We start from the raw sequence: 25,813 nt of genomic DNA on the forward strand, positions 1-25,813 counted from the left end.
GAAACCACAATGAAATGCTAATTTATACTGACTAGGAACACTGTAATCAAAAAGTCAGTATTGTGACTTTTGTGAGTGTGTGGAGAAAATGGAACATTCCTACTTTGCTGGTAGGAATATAAATAGTGTGGCACCTGCAGAAAATAAGTTAGCAGTTCCTTAAAATGCTAAATATAGAATTACTATGTGAACCAGTAATTCCAATCTTAGGAATCTATTGAATCTATTGAATATATTCAAACATATTGAAACAATATGTCCTCACAAAAACTTGTCCATGAGTGTTCATAGCAGTATTGTTCATAATAACAAAAAAATGGAAACCACCCAAATGTCCATCAACTGACAAACGGATAAACAAAAGGTGGTATATCTATACAGAGGAATATTAGTTAGCCATTGAAATGACTGTTTTATGCTACAATGTGGATGAACTTGGGAAACCTTATGCTAAGTGAAAGAAGCCAGACACAGAAAGCTATATATTGTATGATTCCATTTATATAACATGTCCAGAGTAGATAAATCCATAGTGGTGTCCTGGGGCTAGACAAAGGGAGGAATGAAGAGACACTTTTAATGGGTATGGAGTTTCTTTTGGGAATGATGAAAATGTTCTGGAATTAGTGGTGATAGTTGCAGAACTTTGTGAGCATACTAAAAGGGACTGAATTGCATGCATTAAAAGGGTGAGTTTTCTGGTATATAAATCATATCCCAATAAAAAATTTAAAAAATATTTGGGGGCCTTGCCCTAGCAGTACTATATAAGAATTGGGGTGGTGGAGAGGTTGCTAGGGATTTGTGTTTTAATAAGCTCTCCAGGAGATTTTTGTGTATACTAGGTTTTAGAAGCACTATTTTAAAACATTAAATAATTAGGGGCACCTGGGTGTCTCGGTGTCTGACTTCGGCTCAGGTCATGATCTCACGATTCATGAGTTCGAGCCCTGCATTGAGCTCTGTGCTAACAGCCCAGAGCCTGGAGCCTGCTTCATATTCTGTGTCTTCCTCTCTCTCTGCCCCTCCCCTGCTCTCTCTCTCTCTCTCTCTCTCTCTCTCTCCCTCTCCCTCTCCCTCTCCCTCTCAAAAATAAATATTAAAAAAACATTAAATAATTTAAAAAAAAGACTAGCAAATTAGTGCTTAGAATGCCCTTTTTGGCACCTTTCTCTTATCAAGGGTTCAGAATATGCCCTTATAGATCTTTGTAACAATAAAAAATTTTCATAAGCCTATAGTAATAACAACAATAATGGCTACCACGTGTCAAGCAGATTTGTAAAAATCATATACTCATTCAGATTATAGTACTTCATGTTCTCCAGATTCTTTCTGCTGATGCAATGCCATGTAAAAGCTTTTATTTTCTCTTGGTCAGCTCTTTCTCCTGTTCCCCTCAGCAGTAGTTTAAAATTTTCCTGACCTGTTCTCTTCAAGTGCTCTTTCTCTGGTAGAAAGTTCCTCAACTCACATCTCCCTGTCTTCAGACCCTTCTATATTGGTCCCTAGCTTTGTCTTGTTCTAATTCATTCATTCTTCTGTTGTTGATTTGAGCCATTCTGACAGATGTGAGGTGATATCTCATTGTAGTTTTTATTTGTATTACCCTGATGATCAGTGACTGTGAGCATCCAATTCTTCCTTCCTCCCTTCCTCCCTCCCTCCCCTCCTCCCCTCATTTCTCTTTCTTTCTTTCTTTCTTTCTTTCTTTCTTTCTTTCTTTCTTTCAGCTTTTTAAAAAAATGTTTATGTATTTTGAGAGAAATAGAGAAAGTGCAAACAGGGGAGGGGCAGAGAGAGGGACAGAGAGAATCCCAAGCAGCCTCCACGCTCTTAGCACAGAGTTTGATGTGGCACTCGGTTATCATGAACCATGAGATCATGACCTGGGCCAAATCAAGAGACAGACACTCAACCAACTGAGCCAGTCAGGCGCCCCTAATTCATTCATTCTTATACACAACTTGTATTTATTGAAAAATCTCCATTGTTCATCAGTATACAACGATGAACAGGGTGGTCAATTTATAATCCAGTGAAAGAGGTCAAAATAGAACATCAAGGAAACAAGATAGAAATTGCAATACATGATAGATGCTATTTCATAGCTTGGTAAAAAGGAACAGGGACCGGGAGTGCTTACGTTAGAATAATGGCCACTGAGGAGATGACATTTTAAGCTGACATCAGAAGCATCAAAATGACAGAGCTCTGCAAACAGCCTAGTGAAGAGGGCTTCAGGCAGAAAGAAAAGTAAGGACAGAAGTAGGAAAGCGCTTGTGTTTTAATAAGTAAAAGGAGGCTGGCGATGGCTGGAATTTGGTTAGAAAGAGGAAGAGCAGTGTGAGTTAGGTCAGAAGGATAAGCGAGCCAAGTCATACAGAAACTTCTAGGCCAAGGAACAGAATTCACACTTTATTTTATTTGTAATGAAAAGCCTTTCAAATATTTTATGTTGTAAGAAGATAGGAGTTGTTTTATGTTTCAAAAAACATCTAACTTCTGCATGAAACGGTAGTGTGAAATTTGGACACAGAAACACAAACTAAAAGGCAATTCTAACAGTTTAGGAGAACAGTAGGCAAGCTGTCATTCATGGGTCTGGCACATGTTTTTGTAAATAAAGTTGTATTGAAACACAGCCAATGGTGATTTTCACGCACATTGCCTATGACTGTTTTCGTGCTACAGTGACAATATTGAATAATTTTGACAGGGACCATACAGTCTACAAAGCAAAAATATTTACTGTCTGGTCCTTTACAGAAGTTTGTCCACCCCTGCCTGGATGAGAAGTTTGATGGGAATATCAAATGGAGATGTAGAGATGTTGGAAGATTATGAATATATTTGGAGATACAACCTTCCATACATGCTGATGGATTGGATGCAGGCAAAGAAAATTCAAGAATTATTTCTAGTTGTTTGATGGGAAAAATTGAGTGTAAGGTAACAATATTTACTTAGAGGTAAAAGACTGGAGAAGGAACATGTTTAGATGGTTGTGAAAATGAGAGTTCTCTTTTAGGCATAGAAATATCCAAGTGGAAGCATCAAAAAGGAAGTTGTATGTGAGTGTGAAACTCAGGAAAGAGGTCTGTGCTAGAGCTGTTGTGTGAGTGACATCAGCATAAAAAATTACTCATGGAATCCACCTAGTGGGAGAGCTAGAAAGAGGCCCTGGTCTAGAAAAGTGGCTCGAGGACTCCAATATTTGGTGGTCTCCAGTCTGAGAGTATCTGTCTTCATGTTTCAGTCATTTCCTTCTTTTCTGCATTTCTGATCCCTTCTCATCTCCAGGATTTGGCTCAGTACTTCATATTGATTTCTATCATTCCTAGAACAGCCTACAAAACAAATGCCATTATTCTTTGAATACATGTAAGGAAAACACAGTTCCAGAGAGCTTGATTGTCTTGCTACCTATCTTGTAAATGGCAGTTTCTGATCCTAGGGCCATACTGGTTCCTAGGGAAAGTCTTTATGCCATATTTAGTGGGATACAGCTAGACAGTGCTGTCAGCTGTCACTTCTCGTTGCTGTTCACTCCCTCCTGGAGTGCAATCTGCTTCACATTGTACATAAAAGCTTCACAAAGCTGGCCCTTTTCAGAGATCTGTTCAAAGAGACTTCATGCAGACGCTCATGTGCCTCTAATACCTTGCTAAAGGCAATGGTGTCATTAGTTACAAATAAGAAATAACAATGTAAACAGAAAAGACATGTGTTAAATAGATGCGGCAAGGCCAAAGAGCCAGGCCAAAAGATACATGCCAAGAAAAATGTCTAAAACCACACAGCAGAACCAGGCTGGTGCAGACAACACAAGCTTCCCCGATGATCATGGACGCCACTGTTTGCTTTACTCCTTGCGATGCTGGACCGTGGGCGCTTTCATGAGAACTGCTGAAGCTGGAACAAGAAGTACCCACTATCACTGCCACCGCCCAATGCTGGAGCACCCTACCTTCTCTAGAGAGTCTCGCCACTGATAATTTCTTCAGTAAGTACTGAAACCTATCAGGGGCTTCTGAGAACATCTCCTGAGACATCTGTTTAAATGCATGAGAAACCTCACTGAGGACACAAAGGTGGATTTTCCTCATTTTTCATCCTCTGCTGGCACCCAGTAATAGCATCTTCATTCTAAATACGAATTTTGTAACAAGCCAAAAAATGCATCTTGCTTGGCATGGGGGCCAGCTTTTTGGCCAACTTTAGGTAGACAGTTAACAGTATCCCGCGTCAGGCTCTGGGCTGATGGCTCAGAGCCTGGAGCCTGTTTCAGATTCTGTGTCTCCCTCTCTCTCTGCCCCTCCCCCGTTCATGCTCTGTCTCTCTCTGTCCCAAAAATAAATAAACGTTGAAAAAAAAAATTAAAAAAAAAAAACAGTATCATACTCAACAGTTATTCACGTGATATTTTCCAGAATTATTTTCCAATTGATGAGGCATTTGGGTTGTGGGATCCTATTATAACTCTCTGGCCAATTGTTAGCCAACAGCTCGGTAACAGGTGCCTTCAGGTTACTAATCTTTAATAAAGCAATTATCCCATGTTTATTCTAACACTTTCACAGTCGTTTAACATTTTGATGTCTTATTTGCCTTGTGAATAGCCGATATTCATTTCACATAAAGTACAGTAACCCTGGCCATGAATTCCCCTTTGATACATTCTACTATTCATAGATCATTTAGCTTTCATCAATTAAAAGCTATTTGAACTCAATTCCTGGAGTCTTCTAAAAAGGATCCTCAAAAGAAAAAGAAACAATCAATCATTTTCTTTTCTCCCCACCTCTAGTTTCTAGTAGGTGAGGTGACTGATTTTTACCAGACTACTCTTGTGATAACGTACCAGGACATGAGAGAGGATAAAAATCGTCCTATCAATGTCATTACTACTATAGTCTGTGTTGGACTCCCATGCGATATAGTATTCATATGATCCATTCCTTTCTTGTTACAATATCACGATTTTGAAAATTGAAGTATAATTAACATACAGTTAGCTACACTAGTCGTACTAGGTTCAGGCATACCATATAATGAGTAAACAATTCTATATATTATTCAGTGCTCATCTATATAAGTGTCCTCTTAATCCCCTTTAACCAATGTTGAATGCCTCACAAATTGGCATGCCTTCCTTGCACGGGGGCCATGCTACTCTTCTCTGTATTGTTCCAATTTTAGAAATATGTGCTGCCAAAGTAAGCACTGCGATTTCACAATATAATCAAAGAATTTCAATCTTTCCATAATGTACCCTTGCTTGAAAAATCACCAGGACTCAAACCACAAAGACCCATTTTTCTGAATTAACTTATTAATGCATTCATTCCCTAGACATTATTGATCACCAACTGTAGGAGGGGCGAGGCTATTGTCGTATAACAGTAAGTGATAGGAAGGGCAGATGGTAATCAGAAAAAGGTCCCAAAATTTTTCCTTCCTTCCTTCTACCCTCAGTTTATTCTCTGATAGAGGCTTAGCAGTAAGAGAATAGATTTTAGTACTTCAGAGTCTAGTTTGTCATTAAGAGACTAAATCTCTGTACTATTACTATCCCTATGTCTCTTCTCTGATTCTGAGAGGCCATTTTCTTAGTTCCAAGCAGCGGTCTTCTGGTGGGTAGCTAAGTTGCCTCAGGGTGGTAGCAGAGATGCAAGTATGTCACTAGGATCTTGGTCTTTCAAGGACTGAGGATGTGAAAACTCTACTCAGGGAAGGAACCTTGGCTAGTCACAACCCCCAAAGCTTTCAGTGTGGAAGACATGATTTCAACATGCTGTCATGACCACATCAGTGCCTATAACCAAGGTATGAGTTGAGATCCCATGGATGCCTTTGTAATCTTCTCCTTTTGTCCCTATTTTAAGTCTCAAAATACCACTTCTCTATCTTGCTTCTCCCCAATTCTAGCTACTACCACCAAAAATTAGGGTGATGGGGCAGTCACTCAGCATTCTCAGTTCACCTATGCGTACACAGAAGACCAACTTAGCTTCAGCTAGTATCTTCTCATATTTTCTTTTTAAAATGTTTAAAAAATGTTTATTTATTTTTGAGAGAAAGAGAGAGTGTGAGCAGGGGAGGGGCAGAGAGAGAGGGAGACACAGAATCTGAAGCAGGTTCCAGGCTCTGAGCTATCAGCATAGAGCCTGATGCGGGGCTTGAATTCACGAATGGTGAGATCATGACCTGAGCTGAAGTAGGACGCTTAACTGACTGAGCCATCCAGGTGCCCCTTCATATTTTCTAAGTGAACCTTAATCTTCCAGAATCTGCTCCATTTATCCTCTCTCCACGATCTTCAGAAATAGGTTTTTCAGAGATTTCTGTTTTCTCCTGTCTTTTGGTGGATTTAACATATATATCCTTCTTTTCCATTCATTTCCCTTCCCTTCCCTTTCCTTTTCTCTCTTCTCCATATTCCAAATATCTGCTCAATAATCTTTAACAGTAAGACTACAGTCTCAGAGATATTCATAATCTTTGGTCATTGAACAGCCCTCAGAGGAGGACCTTGTGTTCATTAGTCTTTTTCTCTTTTAGCTGATTATTTCAGCTATATTTTTCCAAGATTATTTAGCTTCCTGCCAGAAAGATGTAGTCCTGTGACTACAAACACAGTTTTTGATACGTCAGAGAGTCTATCATGAACATTAAGACCTATCCAATTACTATAATTCCTGAATTATAGTCCAAACCTCAGAGAAGCGTGCCTGGAAAACTAAGAAAAAACTGGGGCTTCTACTTATGGAAAAATTCCCTCTTTTTACTTTGTTTTTAAACTTGGATAACTATATAGGTTACTTAGAGATTACTGATTTAGAGATTAGTTCCTAAGGGAGTCTCTTTCTTTGCCACCTTGGACAGTTCCCACAAACCCTAGGCCGATGTATTCACGCTTTCTTGTAAAGGTTATGTACTCATCTAAAGGCTCTGATACAGCAAGAAAAGTGGTGAAACAACTGTTCCATCATCTGCAGGTGGTATTGTCAAGATCAGGAGACATAGGAAGGGTCCATATGAACTCTTTAGTTTGTTAGGTTATACAAACCCTTAGTTCACAATTTGGGAAGGATGCCCCCACTAATTCTATCTAGGGATAGTGATGTCTGAGATGGGGAAATGTGTGATTCCTCTCTCTTCCTCTGCGCCTGAGACAGCAAACCTGCCTGAAACACACAATACTTAATGCCTTAAACATAAGTGTCGAGGCTATAACAGGCTAGGTGGGCTTTTGGCATGTAAGATGTTATTAAGTTATGAAGTCTGTTATTCTCTAGAAATGGCTCTTGCATTTATATATTCCCCTCACCCCTAAACCATTTTCAGATGTTAGTTTCCAGGCGTTGAGAAGTTGCCCAGTTATAGTTGATTTATCACGATCCAGAGTAGCACTGGCTAGAGATAATCTGCTGTGACAGCATGTTTCATGCTTGCCTTGTGCCTTGCCTTTCTAGCACCTGTCCATGGCTCAATGACTAGGCCAACATTCTGCCTTTTGTGAGGAATTAAAGAGCACCAGAGACTTTTCCTCCTGATTTATCATCAGTGCAGCCTCATTCACGTCTTTCTTTGTCTTCTTCTTATCACAGAAAGGCCTGGCAGGCAAGTTGATCCACTCAGCTGTAAGCCTGGGTCAGACCTCATCCTGGTATAGCCCTAGTTGGTTGGTTGATGGTTGTTTTGTTTATGCCACAGTTGGCCACCACAATAGGGATTTGTATCAGCCTTCTTTCTGTATGGATGGACACACAGGGAAAGCCTTTCCAAGATCTACTTAATATCTATCTTCAGAGCAGATACTTTTCCTCAGAGTCCCAAAGCAGATGTGATTTAAACCTTGAATTTTACACTAAGACATTTGTTTCACATTCAACAATGAGACTATTTTGCTTCAATGTTTTACTTAAAGATTTATTTATTACTGGTCAACTCATCAAACATTAGGGCTTATGGAAAACCCCTGATACTTAATGACAAAGGTAAGAATGAGCTGTCTGTTGATTTAGCAGTATGAGATGTTAGAGTGCCAAATAGGAGTTTCCCAATAAAAACAATATTAATGCCCAACTGCGCATTTCCGTTTCTGAGATCAGTCATCTCTGAGAGAGGTTTCCGCAATCTGGTTGCCTTAATCATGTTGATACTTGTGATACAATAATCTTAGTATTTAATGTTTTGGCAAATACTAAAATTGTGAATTTATCTGTGTCTATTCAAGCATGTGTATGAATCATAGAAATCTTAAATGCTATGATTGCATGTGAACTAATATTTGGATTTACCAACCTACTAAAGGTGTATATATTGGGGAAACGGGGAGAAAGTAGAAATGACAGAGTAAATATAATAAAACACAAAGCTTTTTATTTATTTATTATTGGATACAAAAATATAATTCTGTATCTACACAATGCTACAATTCATCTATCATTTTTCCACATGCAGGGATTATAAAGAGATCTCTTGTTTGTACTTTTCTTCATCATCTGATGGCCATGTTAACTAAAGCTGGAGTTAGTGGCCTCTGGCAATGGTTACTGGTGTCGAATAAATTAGTCCTAACTCTCATTATGCTGCTAGAACACATGGTAACTAGTTAATGGCTGACAAAAATAACAGGATATGGTATAACATGACGCACTAAATCCTCTGCTGAATCAGGCCTTTTTGTTTTTCTCAACTGTCTTCCTCTTTTTATCTGGCATTTGATCTAATTATGCCTTACCTCTGTTCATGAACTCTAAAGGTCTAACTAGGTCAGTACTAGAAAGATTGTGACTGTTGCCATGCCATTTACTTCTTACTCTAAACAAGCATTCTAACAGGTGAGAAATACCTTGGTTATCTAAATATTTGCTATAGAGAAAGCCCAATGTCTTGGCTCTTCTGATCCTTTTCTCTTTCCTTCATTATTTCACCATTAGCCAGCCCCACTCTATCATGTAATAATAAACAGCAGCTAATATTTAATGACAACTACTTTGTGTCAAGTACATTTTATGAATTATCTTTATTTAATCCTGCTAACAACAAACTCCTTTAGCCCATTTTTAGATAAGCACATAGAAGTTTAGAGAGGCTGAGTGGCTTGGCTAACATCACACGGGAACATGGTGGAACTGTAGTTCAAAACCTGACCTTCTGACAGCAGACCCAATTCAGATAACTGATGCCTGATAGCCTTCCTTGCCTCTCCTAAGGCCCACTTTGCACGTGCACAACTTTATCTGCTGAGGATGGAATTTGACTTATTTCAATGACAAGGCAGGTGTGTCAAAGATGCCATCATGAACTTTCCATGCTCATGCCACCCATCCCCGTCCATGTTTTATATGTCTCACCATCTCTTCTCCACGACATTTATTCATTCATCAACTATTTATTGAGCTTCTCCTAAGTACCAAACAATTCTCCCAGCACTGAAGACATAACAATAGATCAATCAACTTTCCTCTGTCAAGGAACAAGTATTATACTGGGGGTGACAGTTGATGAATAAGGGGGAAAAAAGTGTGCATGGATGATGCATCTGTATATATGATATAGAGCGTCCTAAGAAAGACTCTAATGCAATGATATTTGAACAAAAAGCTGAAATAAGTGGACAGACTTTAAAGGCTTTGGGGAAGAAAAAAGCATTCCAGGCAGAGAGAACAGCAGGTGCAAAGATCCCAGCATGGGAGTTTGCTTACTCTATTATTTAAAGACTAGTGTCTCTGAGAATTATTAGTAAGTAATTAGAGGTGGTAAGATTGGAGGATTTGTGACTTGTAGGGCATGATGAGAACTTTGGATTTCCTTTAGGTGAATGACAGAGTCATTTGGAGGATTTTGAACAGAAGATTGAAATAATCGCTCTTACTTTTTCAAAGTTTACCATGTACTATGTGAAAAATAGAACACAGAGGAACAAAGAAAGATGAAAAAAGATCAGCGTGAAAGCTTTTATAACAACTTAGGTGTAAGATGATAATACCTTTATTTATAGTGGGATCCTTAGAGCTGGTGAGAAGTTATTGAGTTGGGGTGACTTTGAAAGGTAGAGTGTTAGCTCTAGGACTTGATGAATTGGATCCAAGGTATGACACACGTGATGTTTTAAGAATGGCTCTGAGATTAGCCTGAGCAGGTGGAAGCATGAAGTCGCCATGACTGAAATAGGAATGTCAAGAGGATTAGGTGAGGAATGGCTTCAGATTTAAAGTTTTATTTTGGTCATGTTACTGTTAGAAATTCCTATTCGTTTATTCAAGTAAACATTTCAAATATTCAACAGTTGGATGTAGGAGTGTGTAGTTGAACAAGAGGTTTGGCTTGCATGATGTAAATTTGGGAGTGATTATCACATGGATGGTATTTACCATCAGAGAACTGGATTGTGTCCCTTATGGAAATGAGTCTACAATGAAGAGGACAAGTATCCTCTGAATAGTTCCCTATCCTAGTTGCACATCAGAATCCTCACGGGACTTTAGAATATATATACATATATCAAAGCTCCACCACAGGCTCGTCAAATCAAAATCTTTGACAGCAGAACCCAGGAATCTATATTGTCAATTTCTCCAGGTGATTGATTCTGTAGAAATTGACATGTGTTTGGAAATCAGTATTATAAGCCACTCTGTTTGTGTTATAATACGAATTAATTTTTAATGCTGTAAAGACTCTTCTTTCCATATCCACTGTTATCTACTTAAATCCAAGCTATGGTTTTCCCTTACCCTAAGTGTTCTACTCACATTCATCCTTACCCTTATTTTTGCCCTATTAGCTCAATAATCTTTTCAAAGAATAAATCTTCAAAGCCATCTCATTGTTCTCAAAGACAACAATCCTTAACATGGCCTGCAAAATCCTGCCTGGTATTGGCTACTTGTCTCTCTACCTCATCAGACACCAGGCACCTTGCTCTCTGCCTTGCAGTCAGACACTTCCCTTCCTTCAGTCCCAAGGACACATCTATTTTCATTGGCCTCAGGTTTTACAGCTGCTGTATCCTCCCTTCTTTCACCTAATTAACTCTTACTCATCCTTTGACCTTGGCTCAATCATCATGTCCATCGGGAAGCCTTCTCTGACTTTGTTGACTAAGTCAAATTCCCTACCCTGCCCCCCCTCCCCCCGGTAGTAGGTTATTAAATAAATTTAGGAATTTATGACTAGCATTTAAAATTTTTTTAAAATGTTTCTTTATTTTTGAGAGAGAGAGAGAGAGAGAGAGAGAGAGCAAGCTGGGAAGGAGCAGAGACAGAGGGAGACACAGAATCCGAAGCAGGCTCCAGGCTCTGAGCTGTCAGCACAGAGCCTGATGCGGGGCTCGAAATCACAATGTGAGATCATGACCTGAGCCGAAGTCGGACGCTTAACTGACTCAGCCACCCAGGTGCTCCTGACTAGCATTTTTAAAAAAGGAAATAGAACAGAATGGAGTAGAAGAATGTCAGAGTGGGTTGCACCTAATAAAGGTAAGTATTATCTTACAAACTTTTGCTTCTATGTGTACTAATAGGATGATGTACTCTTCTTGAAATACTTTTACAGTTGCAGGTTTTTTGTGTGTGCAATTACTAGCTTATCATTTGGCTTTCTCATTAGGTTGAAAGTCCAATGTGACTAAAAGACTGTTTCTTCCTGTTTTCCACTTGATCCATAGTCCCTGATCAAATGACTAGACTTATGTAAGCACTTAAAGCATATTTATGGGAAAGAGGAAGGAAAGAAGACAGATGTGGGAATTTACATTTAGGGTAAGGTAAGCCTGTACCGTCACACCTTATAGTGTGACCATACTAGCTCTGACAGTGCAAAATCTGTGGGTTCATTGACATCATATATGAAAACAACAAGGCTTTCCGTAATGTTTATTTATTTTACTAGTGTTTAAATAAGCAATGAAGTATCTTCATTTACAAGTGTTAAGTGAAATGGCAAGTTCAAAAAATAAACTTGGTATTACTGTGGGTTGTATTATTATTTTTAATTTTTTTTTATGTTTATTAATTTTTGACAGAGAGAGAGAGAGAGAGACAGAGGATGAGTGGGCGAGGGGCAGAGAGAGGGAGACACAGAATCTGAAACAGGCTCTAGGCTCTGAGCTGTCAGCACAGAGCAGACTCAGGGCTTCAACTCACAAACCGCGAGATCATGACCTGAGCCGAAGTTGGGCGCTCAACTGACTGAGCCACCCAGGCGCCCCTACATTGTATTATTTTTTAAAAGGACCTTTAGAAATCAATCCACGCCTTCCTGAACTATAGTAGGAAAATCTATTTTTTTTTTTGCCTTCTGAAAGTTTCTGGAAAATTTAGAGATGATATCACAATTAATAAATTAGTGTCTCATCAGAGAGCACTCTTTATTCCCCAAAGTAATGACTGTTTCTTCTTGAACTTCTGATTCACTTGTCCCCATGACACACACAGTACCTTCTCACAGAGTAGGCTTTTCTTAAATTATATCTGTGCATCATTTAAAATATAAATCCTGCTTTTTAGACTATCTGGTTTTACCAAAGTTTCATATGGATAACTTGTCATCCAAGTATATTGGAATTTTTCGATGACTGCAAGGCTATAAATTGTATTCTACTTTTTACAGTCATGGAATCTTGATCTCGTCACACAAGTCTCCTCCTCAGCGTTAATCTAGGACTACAAGTTCAGGACTACAAATTCAATCCCCACCTTTTACATCTTCTCTTCTAAGTTGCGTAGGATTTTACTTTTTTTTTTTTTAATTTTTTTAACGTTTATTTATTTTTGAGACAGAGAGAGACAGACCATGAACAGGGGAGCAGCAGAGAGAGAGGGAGACACAGAATCCGAAACAGGCTCCAGGGTCTGAGCTGTCAGCAGAGAGCCCGACGCGGGGCTCGAACCCACGGACCGTGAGATCATGACCTGAGCCGAAGTCGGACGCTTAACCGACCAAGCCACCCAGGCGCCCCAGGATTTTACTTTTTGAACAAAGTTTAGCTGCCTTGAACTTGGGATCAAAAGGTATTTCTGGGAAGAGGAAGAATATTTAGCCTCAGAGAGGAGGGAGTAAAGAAAAAGTCCTAAAGAGTAGTGAGAGGAAAGAAATCTTAAGTTCCCAGAAAGGATAAGTAACTCAAATTACAGACTCACAATATTATCATGAAAATACACTTAAAAATAATTTAAAACTGCAGCTCAGACCTAAAGTGATAAAGTGCCTAATGAGTTATTTAACTCATTATTTAGAAAAGTAGAGGGATGATAAACATTGGTTCAAAGAAAGACAGAAGAGATGTATGCAACCATTGGAAAAGAGAATGTCGAAGCTAAATTGCAAAACTAGATAAAAACTGATCAGGGCTTCACAGGGTAATAAAGCTACAACTTTGATGTTATTTTTTCTACTGGACAAAAACAATTTGTACTTATCAGTCCTCTACAAATTGACCTCTAACTGCAGAGGATGGACACAATTATAGTAAATGCAAAATCAAACAAAATCACATCCACTATTATGTCGTATGTTGTATTATGTATTACACCCATCATTATGTTGTACACCTGACACTAAAATAATGTTCTATGTCAGTTATATCTTAAAAAATACAATGGCAACAACAAACTACATCACCTAGAGAGAGAGATTTAACTTACATAGGCTTGTCAGATAATACTCTACTAAGGCTCTGAAAAGTTATGCAGTCATCTTCTTTCCAAATTTTGAATTTCTTTTCTTAGCACTATAAATTGACTAGGACAACTAAGCACCTAGGTTGGAATGGAGAAGATACAGAAGGGCTGTTTTCAGCTCCTAGGAATGGAGGAATTTATGTGTCACAGGACAGGAAAAGTTGGAAAGAGAGTAGTCAGTTCTGTTTCCATCTGTTGGCTTCACCAAACTGAAAGAACAGCTTAGCACTGGGCCAGCTGATGCCAGAAAGACCAGGAGCAGAGACCTTTTGGGGGGCTAACTAAAACACTGTGCCTGCCCCATTGAGATGGCCTGTTACTAGGGGATCACTAAAAGCTTTAAACCCATAAGCACACAGTGTCAGCAGAAGCTACCTGACAAATCAATTTATCCTAGTGAAGTATTCCCCTGGATTTGTCATCCCCTTCCCAGCAACTCCCAAAATGAAGGTGTCATGAATCAATAACAGGTGAATGGGGAAAAATATTCACAGACAGGCTGAGGAGAGGAAGCCCTGTAATTTGTAAATTGCATAACCAGGTTAACTCTCCACTGCATCCATGGATCAATCTCTGCCCTTTATATAAATGATTTACTACTTCAGAAGCTTTGCAATCTATGTCTAGCTGAAAAATGAGTTTTGTTTTCAATCTATCTGTGGCAGTATCTATAGCCTTTCTTGGTACTTTCTGGTCTTTCGTTCTTACTGAAGCCTTGCCTAACTTTTCTTCTGAGGCTGGGAATTTCCTCAGGGACTTCTAAAAATAGCAGAGACATGACTATATGCGGTTGTTGGCTATTATGGTAAGCATCACCATATTTTAGTTGCAAAAATCACCTCCACAACCTTCATTCTCAAAAACATAAAAGAAGTGTTCAGGCCATCGCTATACCTAACATTGCATCAAATATATTTGGGGCTGGGAACTCAAAGATCTTCACTGCCTCTTTGAGGATATGGTAAATGCAGAGATGACTCTTCTGTGTGTCACATTGATGTCCCTCCCAGAAGAATTCCCAGAGGAAGGGATTATTATTGAACATATTGAATATATTATTCAATATATTATTGAAAATATATATTTCTGTTAACTTTGTTTTAAAAAACAATTCTGTGCTTTTTTTTAATATAATTTTTTAATGTCTATTTATTTTTGAGACACAGAGACAGAGCGTGAGTGGGGGAAGGGAAGAAAGAGAGGGAGACATAGAATCCGATGCAAGCTCCAGGCTCTTAGCCATCAGCACAGAGCCGGATGCAGGGCTTGAACCCACAAGCCGTGAGATCATGACCTGAGCCGAAGTTGGATGCTAAACCAACTGAGTCACGCAGGTGCCCCAATTCTGTGCTTTTTTTTGAAGCAGTAGAAAACTATGAGGTGGACAGGCTCCTGGGTGGCTCAGTCGGTTAAGCATCTGACTTCAGCTCAGGTCACGATCTCATAGTCTGTGAGTTTGGGCCTCGCGTCGGACTCTGGGCTGACAACTCAGAGCCTGGAGCCTGCTCCAGATTCTGTGTCTCCCTCTCTTTCTGCCCCTCCCCTGCTCATGCTCTGTCCCCCTCTGTCTCAAAAATAAATAAAAACATTAAAAAAAATAAAAAAAAAGAAAACTATGAAGTGGAGAATAAAGGAACATACAAAGATGGGAGTTCCTATGGCAAGTCTGGCATCCTGGGGAACAAAGATCTTTTCTTACTGTCTGGTGTATACTTTATAGTTTTCCTCAGTTTTTCATAGCCATTTTGGCATCTTAATCATGTATCAAAACTGTCTTGACCTCAAATATTTATAAACTGTTTGATGTTCTCTTTAAAAACACAAATGAACAAATAGTATATACTAATTTCTAGGGATTTCCAGAGATGATCATTCTTCTGTGTTCCTACAAAAAGAAGATTCTCTGCCTTAATGGCAATAGAATATATATGGAAGAGGTGATGTAGCCCAAAGCACCAGAAATGAACTTTTAAGAATATCAACTGTTTGCCCCTATTGAGTAATCATAGATTTGAAATGGCTTCTCCAAAACTCTATTCTGGGAATTACCGTAAAGGCAGGAATTATTACTTAATTACCTGTTTCCTAGAAATTTAGTCCGTATAAAATATAATGCCAAGCCACACCTGTGTATTCTATCTGCTTAACTTCTTGTTCCACCCAGGGTGGGCAAAAGTGTGTTTGCCTTTTGAAATGCTAATGTTTCACTTCTGACACTAGATCGGTTGGTAGGTAATTGGCCATATGTTCCGAGGGTGAAACACTAGGGTACCACAGTGAAACCAAAAGTAGTGATCGCAAAAGTTAATAGGCAAGGCTAGTTCATGATCAAGCTATGAGGGAGGGGACCTTTCTTCCTCTTTACCTAACTATCATCGCCAAATCTCTCCCTTTTCCTTCTGGCACTTCCTCATCATCAAAATATTTTTTTTTCTGAGATAAAAGATCTGATCTCAGTTATGCACATCTTACTATAATTGTTTATGTCTGGCTGAGAGATAGAGCCATGGTTTTTGGCATTTTAATCCAAATGCCTAACGAAGAGTAAAGGTCAGTTATCCCCAGAAAAGAATTTCAGGCATAGGAGTGTACGTAGATGGGGAATTTGAGGGAGAAAAGAGGTACTTTCCAGTCAGAGCCTAGAATTGCAATCATCCTGCCCATAGAAAATTAGCAGTGCCTGTGCTCTGAATAGGTAAACACTGTTTAATGGTGTACAAAGTTGATACTTAACAAATCCAGATGGCTTAATCATAGAATAGAACATGACAGGCAAAATTAAGGAGATTGTACCATCAGTCTAATATCAAAACATCAGTGGAAAGTCAATTAAAATGTATAAAATTAAAAAAATATTGATTCAAACACATTATTTAGAGATAAGCTATTATCTACCAAAATAAAACCGGTTTGTTAAAAGGGGCAATGTTTCCCGACATTGTTTAAAAGAGGGAAGTTCTCAAAATAAATAAATTAAATTGTATAAATTTAATAAATAAATTCTATATAATAATATATAATTATATATATAATTATATATATAATATATAATTATATATTATATAAATAAATTAATTAATTAAAATGTATAATAAATTATATGTTATATAAATAAATTAATTAATTAATTAAAATGTATAAAATTAAAAAAATATTGATTCAAACACATTATTTAGAGATAGGCTATTATCTACCAAAATAAAACCGGTTTGTTAAAAAGGGCAATGTTTCCCAACAATGTTTAAAAGAGGGAAGTTCTCAAAATACTTGGCTTGATGTTTAACTTTTTGAATTTGTATATTTCAAAGAAAAGAGAAGTGAATACTTCAAATGAAACAAATTTTATGCTGTGACCTCTTGAATATTTTGTGAAATCAAATTTGCTTATATTACAATTTCATTTCACAACATACATACCCATGTCACAAGTTCTGTGAAGCTTGCTATCAGAAAAAATATGGCAACTCTGTATTTTGATTTCATAGAGCAAAGTCCTTTGTAAAATTCAAATGAAAATTCTAGAATGAAAGAGGTAAATTCACATAAGAAAGAGTCTCTGTTTCTTCTTCTTCTTCTTCTTTTGGTGAAATTCTCTGGAATGACTCTTGCTAATCCAATCTTTCAGCTTTACAATCCCAAAGGTAAAGAAGGACTAGCTTTATTCAAAGGATTTGTAAAGCCATACTACTTCTAAGATAATACCTATTCTGCAACAATTATTAATTTCATTTATTTGTTATGAAACCTTGATCATCTGAATCTATTTTGAGCTGATTATCTTAAGCTCTCAGAGAAATATGACACATAAAAGAGATACCTGAAATAAATATTTAAAACATAAGTGTGAATTTTTCGGTTGGAATAACTTTCTTTCTTTCTTTCTTTCATTAGCTTATTTATTTATTTTGAGAAAGCACGGGAACATGGAAGGGGCAGAGGAAGAGGGAGAGAGAGTATCCCAAGCAGGCTCTGTGATGTGAGCACGGAACCCAATGTGGAGCTCACCAATCATGAGACCATGACCTGAGCCAAAATCAAGACTTGGATGCCTAACCCACGGAGCCACTTAGGCACCCTGGTGGGAAAAACTTTAGGAATTACAAAGAGTAGGATTTTATTCCCATAAAATTGCAAATGGCTTGGTAGATTTCTTTTTTTCTTTCACATATAAACATATGAAAAGTCAACTTATTGAAGTGTGAATATTTCTCCAAACTTATGGAAAGAATTCAGAGTCGTGCTTTTTAAGAGAGTCAATGTAGGAGTGATAGCACCAAAATAACAACCTAGGAGACCCCAGCTTTTGTCTCCCCACAAAGATCAACAACTAGATAGCTAGCCACAAACAAAACATCTCTGGAAGAGCTCTGTAGTCCTCTTAAAAATCCAACAGAACAAAAAAATCTGAGAATAAATACCTCACACAAACAAGAAGCAAGACAGTTTCATTTTGCCTACATTATCCTACCCTCCAAGTCATCATTGGGGGGTGCCAACAGAGAGCTCTCCTGTAGAAAAGTTACGCTTACCGGGAAAATAAGAACACAGTGAGTGAACAGCTGCTCTAGCCTTGCAGGGCATTGTACAAAGGATTCACTTTGGTTTCACCCAACTCAGATCAGCAAAACTAAGAGATACAGAGATGGCAAGGAACAAGGAAGAAAAGCAGGGGTTACCAGTAACCACAGGGATGGCAATCACAGCTCACAGTGATCTGCTGAGCAGACAAATTCAGCATCTTTTGCCACTGAAAAAAACCAGTGACCAGCAACTTGCCATGGACTATCCCTTAAAGATTTCACCGGCTTTCAGCCCACAGACATTCACACTCACTAATGCCAATCGCCTAAGTTTCTCCCTGATTTCTCCCCCAGGAACCACACTGGCAGCCAGTGCAGGTCTCTGCAGCTGTAGAGTGCAAGACATCAGCTGAGACCCTATGAGTGACTCCCACCACTGTACACACACTCAGAGGTAGTCCTTCCAGCTGTACGCAGGTGGCCTGACATCTGTACACAGCTGGCCTGACATCCATTGCCACATATTTGGCTTGGAAGACACTGTGCAGTCATGGGAGAGCAGCACACCAACAGCTAGGGCCCTGAGCTGCTGTGGGCTTGGATCAAGCCTGTCTTCTGTCACTGTATATGATTGTACACAATGGTCAAACAGGATTTATCCCTGGGATGCAGGGATGTTTCCACATATTCAAGTCAATAAATTACACTACACTACATTAATAGAATGAAAGTTAAAAATCATATGATCATCTCAATGGATGTAGAAAACACACTGGACAAAATACAACATCTTCCATGATAAAAAGTTCAACAAATTGGGTATAGAAGGAAGATATCTCAACATAGGGAAAGCCATATATGAAAAGCCCGTGGCAAACATCATACTTAATGATGAAAGGTTGAAATCTCTTTTCCTGACATTAGGAACAAGAGTGTCCACTCTCACCAATTCTATTCCACCTAGTATTGAAAGTCCTAGACAAAGCAATCAGGTAAGAAAAAGAAATAAAAGACATCCAAATCAGAAAGGAAGAAGTAAAATTGTCCTTGTAGATGATATAATCTTATATAAAGAGAATCCTAGACTCTACCAAAAAATTGTTAGAAGTAATAAACAAATTCAATAAAGTTATAGAATACGAAGTCAAGATACAGAAATCAGTTGTGTTTCCATATTCTAATAAAGAAACATCTAAAGAAGAAAGAAGGAAAGCGATCCTATTCACATTAGCATCAAAAAGAATAAAATATTTGGGAATAAATTTAACCAGGGAGGTGAAAGATCTGTACGCTGCAAATGCTGAGACGTTGATGAAGACATTGGAGAAGACACAATGGAAGGATACCCTACACTCATGGATTAGAAGAATATATATTGCAAAACCATCTACAGATTCAAGGCAACCCCTATTGAAACTCCAATTGTATTTTTCATAGAAATAGAAAAAAAAATCTTAAAATTTTTATTGAGCCACAAAAGACCCCCAAATAGTCAAAGCAATCCTAGAAAGAAGAACAAAACCAGAGGCATCACACCTTCTGATTTCAAGCTATACTACAAAGCTAAAGGAATTAAAAAAGTATGGTAGTGCATAAAATAGATCAACAGAACAGACCAATGGAATGAGAGCCCTCTCAGAATCACGAGCCCAGAAATAAACTCCTGCATATATAGTCACCTAATATTTGAAAAGGGAGTCAACAGTACTCAATGGGGAAAGAATAGTCTCTTCAATAAATGGTGTTGGGGAAACTGGAAAACCACATGCAGAAGGATGAAGTTGGACCCTATCTTATGCTACTTATAAAAATTAACTCAAAATGGATTAAAGAGTTAAACATAGGAACTGAACCCATAACACATCTAGAAGAGAACAATAAAAAAGCTCCTTGACATTGACCTTGGCAATGATTCTTTGGAGATGACACAGAAAGCAAAAGCAACAAAAGCAAGAGTAAGTGGAACTACATCAAACTGAAAAGCTTCTGAACAACAAAAGAAACAATCAAGAAGACATGTAGGTAACCTTCGGAGTGGGATAAAATGTTCGCAAATCATACATCTGATAAGGGGTTAATAGCCAAAATTTATAAAGAACTCATATAACTCAACAGCAAAAAAATAAACAAACAGTGTAATTAAAGTGGTTGAGGACCTGAATAGACATTTTTCCAAAGAAGACATACAAATGACTACAAAGTACATGAAAAGGTATTTAACATCACTAATTATCAGGGAAAAGCAAATCAAAACCACAATGAAATATCACCTCACACCTCTTACTACAGCTATCATTAAAAAAAGATAGCATGTTGCCAAAGGCTCTGAAGAAAAGGGAACTCTTTTGCTCTGTTTGTGGGAATGTAAATTGTTGCAGCCACAGTGGGAAACAATATAAAATTTCTTCGAGAAACTAAAAGTAGAACTACCATATGATCTAGTAATCTCACTTTTGGGTGTTTAGTTAAAGGGAATGCAAACAAGATCTCAAAGAGACACTATACTCTCACATTTATTGCAGGATTATTCACAATAGCCAAGATATGGAAACGACCTAAGTGTCTGTCAATGGTTGAGTAAATAAAGATGATGTGGTATATGTGTATAAAATGGAATATTATTTAGCCACAAGAAGGAAGGAAATCTTGCCATTTGCAATACCATGGATGGAACTTGGTGGCATTGTGCTAAGTGAAATAAGTCAGAGAAAGACAAATACTACATGTGGAATCTAAAAAAGCTGAAGTCCTAGAAACAGAGAGTAGAATTGTGGCTATCAGGGGCTGAGAGTGGGGCGAATGGGAAGATGTAATCTAGAAGTACATCTAGTTATAGGATGAATAATCAAAGATGATTAATATCTGGGGCTGTGATATACAGCATGATGATTATAATTATCATAATTATTAACCGACAAATATTAATTATGAGTAATCATATGTATAATCATTAATATAGTATACACTATTATATAACATACTATATAATTATTAATTATATATTAATATAATATAATATATAATTATATAATTATAATGTAAATACAGTATAATTATATAGTAATATCATATATTAATATTACTTATTAATATATTATACAATTATATAGTAATATATTAGTAGCACCGTATATTATTAATTACTATTAATATAATTATAATTATATGTAATTATTAATTAATAATATATAATTATTAATACTCTTATGTTCTTGAAGACTTTTAAGAGAATAGATATAATAGAGTAAATGCTCTAGTAAATTTTCTCATCACAAAAAAGAAATAGTCATTATGTGATGTGATGGAGGTGTTAGCTAGTGCTGTGAGGGTGATCATCTTGAAATATAATCAGTGTATTAAATCAACACCTTTTACACCTTAAACTCACATTATATTATATGTCAATTATATCTTTAAAAAACTGGAAAAAATAAGAAAGTCAATGTGCTATAGTCCAGTGAGTTACAAACAGAAGATCAAATGATTTAGGTTCAAATCAATTCTGCCACTGACTTACATGTGTAACCTTGGACAAGTCATGTTACTAAGGGCCTCTTGACTTTAGCTCTTTCTCTTATTTTCGCCTGGAATAAGATACGTAACCTAGAACTTGCCATGGTTGAGTGATTTTCTCAGTTACCAAACTGTGGCATTGAGACAAGATTTAAATTCAGAGAGTCTAGTTCCCAGGGTCTGAGTTATTAAACAATAATGTTTAGAACATACATAAATGGTCAATTGATTTTCTATAAAGGTGCCAAGATAGTTCCATGGGGGAAAGATAGCCTTTTTAATAAGTGGTTCTGGAACAACTAGATATCCACATGAAATAAAATGAATCTTGATCTTGTTATGCCCAGAATTCGTGATCCCCAAAGACCGCCAAGGAGCCAAGTCCGATGTAAAAGCAAAAGAGCCTTTACTTGAGCTAGCTCGAGCTCAGTCCCCTACCTGCACCAACGCAGTGGTGAGATACTGGGGAGAGAGAGCGAGTTTCAAAAGGACAAAGGTTTTATTGGGGCCTAGGGGCAGTTGGTGAGGTAATGGCTCTGGCCTCAGCCAATTGGCTGGGGAAGGGTCGGAGTCCTGTTAGGCAGGTGAGCAGGAGGTGACTCAAGGGGAGGAGGCATGGTCAAGGTGAAGGACACAGAACAAGATGGAGTCAGTGGCGTAGGCCCACCCTTTCATTCCCCCCTTGTCATGTAGCTTACGGACCCAATCATGGGACCGGCTGCATTTATGGTGACAAGGGGAACAGAGTTTGGAGGTTTACGAAAGTTCTGGGAACCAAGTGTCCCTGGGGTGGCTCTGGGAGTTCTGATTAAGTATTGTCCCCGAGCTGGTGTCTATGATCTGCCAGGTGATGTTTTGGGGGCGTGGGGACTCCCAGCAGCATGAGCAATGACATGCAGAGTTAACAGAGTTACCAATATTAGGTGGGTGAGCTTGAGCGGGTTGTGTTGGTCCCGATTGATGGCCCATCGTGTGATAAAGTCCTTCCGGATCGAAGAGGGGTCCGCTGGCCGAACGTGGGTGTGATGGACCCAGGTCGCGATGCCGTCTACTTTGAGAGCGGTGGGGGTTGTCAGCACCACGATGTAGGGTCCCTTCCAGCATGGCTCGAGGGTCTCTCAGTGGTGCCTCTTGACATAGACCCAGTCTCCTGGCCTGTACTGATGAGGTGTTGGGGTTGGGCCAGCCTCGTAGATGGCACAGAGGCGCGGCCAAATGTCCTCGTGCGCCCTCTGGAGCCCTCTCAAGGAAAGAAAAAGTTCTTGATCTTTAAACTAAAGGTTGGGAATAATAGGGGGTGGCCTGCTAAACATGATCTTGTAGGGAGTAAAACCCAGAGTGTAAGGAGTGTTCCTAACCCGGTAAAGGGCATACGGTAGGAGAGTCACCCAGTCCCCACAAGTCTCCATGGTTAATTTGGTAAGGGTCTCTTTTAGGGTTCTATTCATTCTTTCTACCTGTCCTGAGCTCTGGGGCCTATAAGCACAACGTATTTTCCAGTTTTCCTCCACTGCCTTGGCCACTGCCTGTGTTACCTGTGAGATAAAAGCTGGTCCATTGTCTGGTCCTATCGTGGCAGGAAAACCATACCTGGGTAAGATGTCTTCTGGTAGCTTCCTAGCCACCGTCTGAGCCGTTTCATGCTTGGTTGGGTACGCCTCCACCCAGCCAGAGAAGGTGTCTGTAAATACTAAAAGATATTTATAACCATACTTTCCTGGTTTGACTTCAGTGAAGTCGACTTCCCATTGGGCTCCCGGTCTGGTGCCTCAGAGCCTGGTTCCTTTTTTATTTGATATGGCCCTCGCATTGGTGAGTTGGCAGGTCTTGCAGGCAGATACAACTTGCTCTATTTTGGTGTCCTGTTGGTGAATCTTGATTCCAACATGTCGGATTAAGTCTTTTAATTTTCAGGCCCCCATGTGAATAGACCGATGCATGTGCTCTAATATTGAGACTCTGAGCCGGTCTGGCAGCACGAGCTCCTTGTTAGGTGTATACCACGATCCCTTTATCTCCTGGGCCATGGGGAGTTTCTTGGTCCGCTGTAACTCCTCCTGGGAGTATTTGGGCAGGTCTGGTAAAACTGGGTCTACCAAGTCCGGTAGTTGTTAAGCCATTTTCTAGCTCCCAATGCTAGCGCCTTGGTAACGGTGACGAGCTCTGCTCACTGGGCTGACTTTCCGGAGGGTAGAGCCTCCGCCCATATGGTGTCCGTTTCGGTGACCACCGCTGCACCTGCATACCTGTGTCCGTCCCGCACAAAGCTGCTGCCATCAGTGAACCAAGTAGCCTTGGCATCGGGGAGGGGCCGGTCGGTCAGGTCTGTCCGGAATCCGTGTACTTGCTCCAGGATTCCCGCACAGTCATGTAGTGGAGCACCTAGGTCAGGGTCAGGCAGCAAGGTTGCAGGATTGAGGGCTGCACTGGGGTGGACCCACACTCGTAGGCATGGCAGCCAGCCAGCAGCCACTGGGTCTAGTTTCTTGGACAGGTAAGCCACTGGGCGGTTCCAAGGGCCTAAGGATTGAGTTAGAACCCCTTTTGCTATTCCCTTATGTTCGTCTACAAAGAGGTGGAAGGACTTCATAATGTCTGGTAGGCCCAGGGCTGGGGCACTTAGGAGGGCATTTTTTAACTGATTAAAGGCAGTTTCTTCTTTTTCAGGCCATTTAAATGTTTTCCCCTCTTTGGTAGCTTCATATAGGGGCCTGGTGATCTCAGCAAAACCTGGAACCCAGAGGCGGCAGTAGCCGGCTGATCCTAGGAATTCCCTCACTTCTCTTCGGGAGGTGGGAGTAGGGATCTTTAGGACAGTTTCTTTTCTGGCATCTGATAACCGCCGCTGTCCGCCCTCCAGGATATATCCCGGGTAACTTACCCTCTCCCTGCATATCTGAGCCTTCTTCGTGGATGCCCGGTACCCTAAGGCCCCCAGGGTAGCCAGCAGGTCCTGGGTCCCTCGCTCAGTCTTTGGCCTTGTCGGCAGCAATCAGGATGTCATCTAAGTACTGTAGGAGGGTGAGGCCAGGGTGCTCCCTTCTGTACTCACCCAGGTCCTCGTGTAGTGCCTCGTCGAAGATGGTGGGTGAATTTTTGAATCCCTGAGGTAGCCGTGTCCAGGTGAGTTGCCCACTGTAGCCCTCCTCCGGATCATGCCACTCGAAGGAGAACAAGAGTTGGCTCTGGGGTGCCAGCGGCAGACTGAAGAAGGAGTCCTTTAAATCTAGTACAGTATACCAGACCCTGGAGGGTGCCAAGGAGCTCAAGAGAGTATATGGGTTGGGAACAGTTGGGTGTATGTCCGCGACCCTCTTATTTACTTCCCGGAGGTCTTGTACCAGTTGGTAGTCATTTGTTTGAGGCTTTTTGACTGGCAGTAGGGGGGTGTTCCAGGGAGACTGGCAAGAAACTAGTACCCCTAGGCTTCATAGTCTCCAGATGTGTGGATGGATCCCCTTCCAGGCCTCCTGAGACATGGGGTATTGTTTGATCCTTACCGGACTCTCCCCTGGCTTGAGCTCTACCAGGACTGGGGTCCTGTGAGCGGCTAGTCCTATCCCCGCCCCACCCCCTCCCCCACCCCGCATCTCTGCCCAAACCGAGGGGAATTCTTGTAGCCATCTGTCTATATTATCCTCTCTTGGGAGCGCCTCCTGGTGGAGGCGGTATTCATCCTCCAGTTTCATGGTCAGGACCTGGATAGGGTGGCCCTTGCCATCGGTGACCTGAGACCCCCCCCCTTGTCTGAAAGTTATTTGAGCTCCAATCTTGGTCAGTAAGTCCCGTCCTAACAGCGGGTAGGGGCATTCTGGTATTACCATAAAGGAGTGGGATACCCAGCCCGTCCCCAAATCTACTGTTCTTGGGGTAGTCCATGAATACTGGCTCATACCAGTTGCCCCTTGTACCCAGGACTTCTTGCTGGCTAGTTTTCCTTGTGGGGTGTGGAGGACTGAATGGTGTGCTCTGGTGTCGATGAGGAAGTCAACAGGGGTCCCCTCCACTTTAAGAGTTACCCTGGGTTCGGGGAGAGGGTCTGAACCCCGACTCCCCTAATCGCTTAGTTCATCTAGCTCTAGGACT

General features: G+C 39.9%; 1 non-coding gene across 1 annotated transcript; it reads right to left on the bottom strand.

Annotated features, from left to right (window-relative positions):
- Window positions 1–5,119: 5,119 nt before the first annotated feature.
- On the bottom strand, window positions 5,120–5,227 carry LOC122218774. The gene has a single exon (XR_006202105.1). It is a non-coding gene; the product is annotated as a U6 spliceosomal RNA (small nuclear RNA).
- Between the last annotated feature and the right edge of the window lie 20,586 nt (window positions 5,228–25,813).

The sequence above is a fragment of the Panthera leo genome, chromosome B1 (genome assembly GCF_018350215.1).
Source record: "Panthera leo isolate Ple1 chromosome B1, P.leo_Ple1_pat1.1, whole genome shotgun sequence".
Lineage (NCBI taxonomy): Eukaryota > Metazoa > Chordata > Mammalia > Carnivora > Felidae > Panthera > Panthera leo.